This window comes from Cyclopterus lumpus, chromosome 14 (assembly GCF_009769545.1).
Source record: "Cyclopterus lumpus isolate fCycLum1 chromosome 14, fCycLum1.pri, whole genome shotgun sequence".
Lineage (NCBI taxonomy): Eukaryota > Metazoa > Chordata > Actinopteri > Perciformes > Cyclopteridae > Cyclopterus > Cyclopterus lumpus.
Window position 1 is genome coordinate 17749100 of NC_046979.1, and position 7066 is coordinate 17756165.

The following is a 7066-nucleotide window of genomic DNA, read 5'->3' on the forward strand; positions in this document are numbered from 1 at the left end:
ACTGCAGATTGAGTGAGAGCTTCAGTGCTGCGTGATGTTCCACACATTGTCCTACACAAGAAAATGTCTCCAACACAAAACTGAACGCAACTCCAAAAAGGAAACTGCCATTTGCAGTAGTTTAGTTGCAGTTTTGTTCTTCTCTTAAAGGCCTAATAACCTATACGGTGATTGTGATCATGATGTTCAAAGTCACCTTCCCCTCCAATCTGTAGAAGAGCCCATCCAGCGATCAGGACTCGGCAAAGGCGTGAACCTGATGTCTGACCCCCCACTTGTGACATTTCGTTCAGCTCGTCTCTCCCCCACTGCCACAGCTCTCCATCTACACTGCATTCCCTTCCTTATCCCCTCCTCTCTATGGCATCACAGTGGGAGTGGGAGTGTAATTACACAGTCAGACGGTGTTTACAGAGGCAAAAGCAGCTTAATTTATTCCAACAGTTAGCAGTAATTTCCCACTTTAATTTATAGCTCCTCCACCCAGTGGGAAAACGAGAGAAGTAGAGAACATGGGGGGGGGGGGGAACATATGGATGGAATATTACAGTTGACGACAACGTCTGCAAGCTTCACGTTAAAGCCATCCCTGTTGGTTTTTCACTGCACAGTAAGGCTTTCTTTCTTCTTTTCATATATACGGTGTGTTTGACTCGCCCTGTGATGCACGGGAAGCAAGCGCACACAGAAAAAAAAAAAAGATGTCCGTGGCTGTTTTATGTGTAGAGCTCGGACACGTTTGCAGCGTCACAGTTCAGTAATCATTATCATCCTCTTTTATAAGCAGCCGCAGACGGCCGGCAGTGGCTGTAAACCAAAAGCAGAGGACTGAAGGGTGGTTTAGTTTGTCTTTACTGCCATTTAATCAACACTGTGACCGGGTAGTAATTCACCCATAGCGATGTGTTACACCTCTCTTCTTGTAAACAGGTTTTTGAGCCTGTTTAATGTGTGATGCGCCACAAGCGGGGAGTCTTTTCACGCCCAGGGTGCATTTACTCCTGTGGTTCCCTAACAAAGTCCCTCTAAAGCTGTGAACGCTGGTGAGAAAACTGGCATTGATTACATTCATACCGACGCCTCAGAACAGCGTCAACCGGCTCCATATTGACTTTTTGGAAACCGTGTGAGGCGAGGTACAAAACCGTAAAGGCCGCACCAGAAAGACTTGTGTCAAGATACCCGTGAAAAGCAGCCCGCTGTACCGCAAGCAGCTGGCGCAGGAAGCACGACTCTCCATCCCCCGTATTGATGCAGCTGTTGACGGCAATTTGAAACAGGAACGAGTCAGAACGGAAAAGAAAGCACGAGCCAGACCTTTGTTTGTCAATGAGTAAAGACTGCAATTTGGCGTCGTCATGCAGAAAACAAACACTAAATACTTTTCAATTTAAGCTCTCGTTCAGAAATCAAATTGCATTAAGTGTAATGCTAGAACAGGCTCACATTTACTGGATAGCCGACATTACAGCGAAGCATTTAACGATCATTAGTATAAGAGTCAAAGCCCCAGTGGGCTAACAATGAATGTAACAGACGCCAGAATGATCATTTAGATAAAGAGAAACTCTAATTAGGAAACAAGAAGCTCTTCCAATGATGAACCGTGGACGAGACGTTGGGTGTAGCCACAGTTCTGTCGCTGCAGGGGGGGGGGGGGGGGATGGAGAGCCAAGACGCACAGACAAGCACCACAACATGACCAAGTGCACTTCGGTAAATAAGCTGCATCTGTCACCGGTCACACACATGTCAGCGGCACAAAAAGCCACACACACTATTGGCTGAGAGTCGGCTCATCTGGCAAGTCTCCTCGGTAATTACACTAAATGGTATCACTGGGTCGTGATGAGCCAGTGGTCAACACACACACTGGAGAAGACCACCCACCTTCGTTCAAAGAGACGAGGCGAGGAAGGACGCGCTGGACTGTGGCTGCGGCCGGTAAACGATGTCCAATCTATACAGTTCTTAGAAACTGTACAGAAATTATTGCTACGCGTGGTCACAAATTGCAACACCCTCTACCAAACGTCTCAAAATAATATACCTTTGTACTTGTTTCTATGGACTTTTCTCCATATGTTGAGTCTTAGATCAATAATTTGAGTCAATTTGTGTGCGAAATATTGCTTTAACACTTAATTACTACAAGAGGCAAAGTAGGATGAATACACAATATCACTATCTTAAAGGAGCACTCCAGTCAATGTAGCATTGCACCCCTTCATCATTGTCAGACTAACAATTAAGTTATATTTGGAAAGAAATACCCTTAGCTATTATCTATCAAGGGCCTGATACTTAAAGAAAAGAGGGAATCTGCTTCGTCAGGACTGCGTGGGTTGATCAGATACGATACAGATTCGCCTGATTCGAATATTGCTCAAATCTGATTGGTACGCGGAAATACGTGACCTCCCTTCTTTGATCTGAGTCCCGCCCACGTCGAACCGCTGAGGAGAGCAGAGAGAGAAAAAACAACACAGACATGAATCTCTGAGTGAAATAACAAAAACTGTTCAAAACTTGGGCAGAAAATAGTGTGCAAGTAAAAAGCTGATTTAGAAAATAGGATTTCCCAACCGTTAAAGTCTTCTTCTAAAACTTTCAAGGGAAATATATATATATATATACGCATCTCAATTGGCCCAGATGCAAAGACAAAAGTGCAGCATACTCTCCAACAATTGTAAACATCATGTTCACCCTTGTGAATGAATCATTGCATGTATTGACCATTTAAGATGCTATTAGTCACGATATTTAGAAATGCAGCCGTTACTTTCTCATGTCAGTGCAGAGTCGTTTACCTTGCAGATGAAACACTCATCTGACGAAGAGTTACATGACTGAGGTCAGTGAGGATGTGATGCCTGCACTGAATGGGACCATCACACACCACAGAAGCCCATAAACACTGTAGGGAGGGGGAGGGGGGGGGGGGGGGGGGGGGGGGGATTGTGTTAAGTTTTTGGATGGTATAGTTCTTTAGTTTTTTTTACATCCTTTTAGGTAAGCCAGGAATTGGGGGTAAAAAAAAGATATCAATAATTGCAGTACATTTCCACAAAGACCCTTGAGACCCCAAATGGTAGAACCTCATAAAACACAATCACAGAATAATTTGTGGATAATAAATTTAGTGTACAGCGTGTGAAGCCTTGCAACAGCGCGCTGTTCCACAGCCACTTTTACCAAAAGAATGCCTCCAAGCTTTCTTCATCTTAAACACATTTACATATTCAGAATTGCTCCAGTATAAAGATTAAAGAACTGAAGTTGAAATTCTCCTACCTGTCATCATCCAATTTTAAACAGCCAGATAAAACTGAGAAGAAGCATGTAATGTTCAAAGGACTGCTTATAAAAGTGGGAAATTTCACAGTCAAGTGAACGTAAATGGGTTTTGTGAGAACCATAACAATGTCGGCTCTCCAACCATATCACCTTTCTGTGGGGCCTCAAACTACAAACACAATCAGGTTGTTCAAAGCAGTCATCCAGCGGCATTGTCTCAACATTAGAGACGCATCGAGTATGCAGGAGATGAGTAAACCACGTCAATCAGCACTTAAACAAATAAATAAATCTTCTTCTTTTCTTTTTTTTTTTATAAACGTACTGGCATGGAAGGAAGGAGAGCACTAAAAATGTTCATTTTATATTCCTCTCTCCCATTCGTGCGTTCAACAAGCCGTCTAACCGCACTGCAAAGGGCAGTGATCCATTACAGCGTGATAACAGTCACAATGATTCAGACCACTCAGCAGCACACAAATTCAACTTAAATGACATAACCTGCTCACTAATAAATCCAAACTGCTCAGTGTGGTTTCTTAAATTGTATGAATCAAAGCGATGGCTGCCCTTGTGTCTCCATACTTCACTTTTCGCTGGTGTTGTCGGGGGGGGGGGGGAGAGGACTCACTGGGACACTCTTGTTCTTTTTGCCATACGGAGTGGCTTTTCCTCCGCGGGGCTCACCACGACGCAACCAAATATTTACAGAGGCGACACGTTCTTAAATCCACATGGCAGTCATAATTTGTACCCTGCAGAGGCAGATGTGAAGCATTCTTGGCACAGAGCGGGGCTGGCGCAGCAGGGGCGAGCGGGGAGGAGAGGAAGTGGAAGGCAAGGTGAGAGACAGTCGGGGCTAAAGAGGTGCTCGGGCTCGGCATCGCCACATGTTGGTGGGGCAGCGGCGGTAATAAGGCTCTCCATATGATGCCATTTGTTTTTCTTATTTCCAACGAAACGACAGTGGATAGGCAATGCTAACAAATTGAGTACAGGTACAAGTCATCCCTCCCTTCCTTCATTACCATGAATATGGCCATTGTCGAGTCAATCCCACACACAGTGGAAATACTCACTAGGGCATCACATGTGTATTAATCCGCTGCTGGAAATAGTCCCCAACTAATGCAATATTCACTCCTGTTTGACAATTGCGAAGAAATTAAAGGACGGAATTATATCTTCAGGCTCAGAGCCGTGGACAGGGTCGGGTTGGGAGGCCGATAAGGCCGCTGCTGTTGTTGTTTTCTTTTTCTAAATGGGATATTTTGACAATAACAGCCTTATCCTTTAATAGACTATAGAGAGGGAGCGTAGAGCACATCCCCCACAGCCACTGAAGACCGGCTGAATTACTTATCAAAGATTCCTCGTTGATGATTCCCAATTAATGATGTAATTTCCCACACCACTGAGCCGACTTGCTCCGTCCAACAACATATGGGACAGAAATACTGGAGGCTGGGCACGGAGACAAAAGCCCCACAGTCGCATATTGTTGTGGGGTGTGAGTGAGTGAGAGGAGAGAATACTCTGTGCTGTACTCATTTAGGCCCTAACGCATACAAGAGAGGACGTTTTCTGACCTCTGCCCTTTTGATTGGAACCCATCTTTCTCCTTCATCTTCATCTTACCTTACAAGTTGTGTGGATAACCTTTGTTTGTTCGCCGTCTGACGATCAGAAAACTATACTGTTGTGTTTATTTTTGAATGAGATATCTGTGTCTTTCGGCCGGGTGGGAGTCAAATATGGTCCTCCTGGTTCATCAAACCCCATGCGGACTCTCTTATACAGGTGAGCAAGTAGGTCACATGTCAAAAGGATGTGAGGTCAGAAAGGGTCTGGCTTCATGCCCCAGAGTGCAGTCGCACAACGACACACAAAGTCTCTTCACAAACAGCAGTGAATATAAAATTGTATTATTAGTTTTAAAAAAAAGAAAAAAGAGGACAAGGCTGTTTATTTGGTTATTTGCTCCCTTAGAGGCATGTTGGTTTGTTAACTCACAATTACAGCGAGAGCTCCTTCCAGTTCAAAACTGAAGCCAGTGCTTCCAGTTTCCATTAAGCTTTAACAATAGCGTCTCGCGCAGCGGATGACGCGGCACCCTGGGGTGCCTTATACGGACTGGCTAAGGGATGCAGCAAGATTGATCACGTCACGGTTCATTTTGTTGTGCGTTTTTGTTAACGTTTCACCACATTAAGAAAATCTGTTTAAATGTTTTCAAACACATCAAAACAGAAGCAATAAATGTAAAAAAATATATATACACAAATCCCTGTGTTAAGAATGTTTAATATGCAGTGTTGCAAACCACGGTCGCCAGTTGTCATAGGAACAGAACACGCTTTCTGACTCGAGAGTTTTCTCAGGAGCTCAGCAGTCAGGAAAAAAAAAAAAGAAATGTCGAGACCGTGAGATGACAACGCGGGGACATCTCAGCCCTCGGCACAAACAAGAATCAAACCATCAGATGTTCAACATTGTCCCTATTCAGTGTGGCGCCGCGTCTCCTCAGGACCGTGGAGCGCGTGGCGTGGCCGCGTGGTCTCTGGCGTCCACGACAACGAGACGAGGAGCCGGCTGTCACAGCAGTCAGACCTGCGGGTTGTTCTGCCTCCACACACCAGCAGCCGCTCCCCACAGCTCCAATTATAATGCTATATCTCCAATATATGTGGTTGTTGTTGTTGTTTCGGTCGACACCTTAACTATAGGCAGATCATTTGCAGAGCTCCTGAGAATGGGCCTATATTATCTAACTTTATGTTGATCTAAAATATGATACAAGACATGATATTAAATCTAAAAGTGTTTTTTTTTAAAGTAGAGTAACTATGACACCTTAAATGCTATGAAGTGATGAAAGAGACTGAGGCGAAGTGGTTGGCAATAAGTGAATAACAATAAGCGGCAGGCGCCTTTCAAAGTGTGTTATTCGAGGTACCGTCGTCATGACAGTGACAGTGACAGTGCTCTGCCTCTCTCTCTCTCTCCGGGAAGAGAGACCGAGGGCGGCTATCGATCCCGTGATCTGCTCTGCATGTGTGCAGGGAGTCACGAGTGCAATAGAGTCCTTTATTCCCCACTAACCTACGGAGAATGCTTTTATGGCAGAGGGAGACGCTGACCCCCGGCTCCCTGGTGCAGTAAATGGCTTCTTGCCAAGCGGAGCGAAAACGCTCTGGATGTCGTTGTTTTTCTTTTTCTTTTCTTTCAGTCACACCTTTGGCATCTGTCCCGCCCAGGGCAAACATCTGCCAGAACCTCAACAGGATCAAAAAGGTCACGAGTGACAGATGTTCGCCTTTTTTTTTATACCTGAATGTGACAGTAAATGACCTTTTTGCTGAAATTGAGCTAACTGGGGTTTTTTTTCCAAATGAAACTGAACGTGACTTAAGAGTATTGTGTGACTTTGATCTCAAGTCTGTGACAGCTGGGCACTGTGGTTTTTAGTGGGCATCAATTAACAGGAGTAGAAGGCACATTTGTTGAGGACTATTTTCAGCCACGGATGAATACACATCTGGCGCCCGGAAAGTATTTCAGTAGTTCCAGAAGCAGGAAGATAAATGGGGGATTTCCTTAAAATAAGCTTCAGTGCCCGTGTTGATGGTAATTAATGCATTCCAGCCATCCATCCAGATGTCCTTCTCAACTGCAACACTTTCCAGCTCCTTCTGGGGAATAAGAGGCGTTCCCAAGCAAGATGAGATGGAGGGTGCAGGTAGATTGTTTTGTTGCTATTGAACAC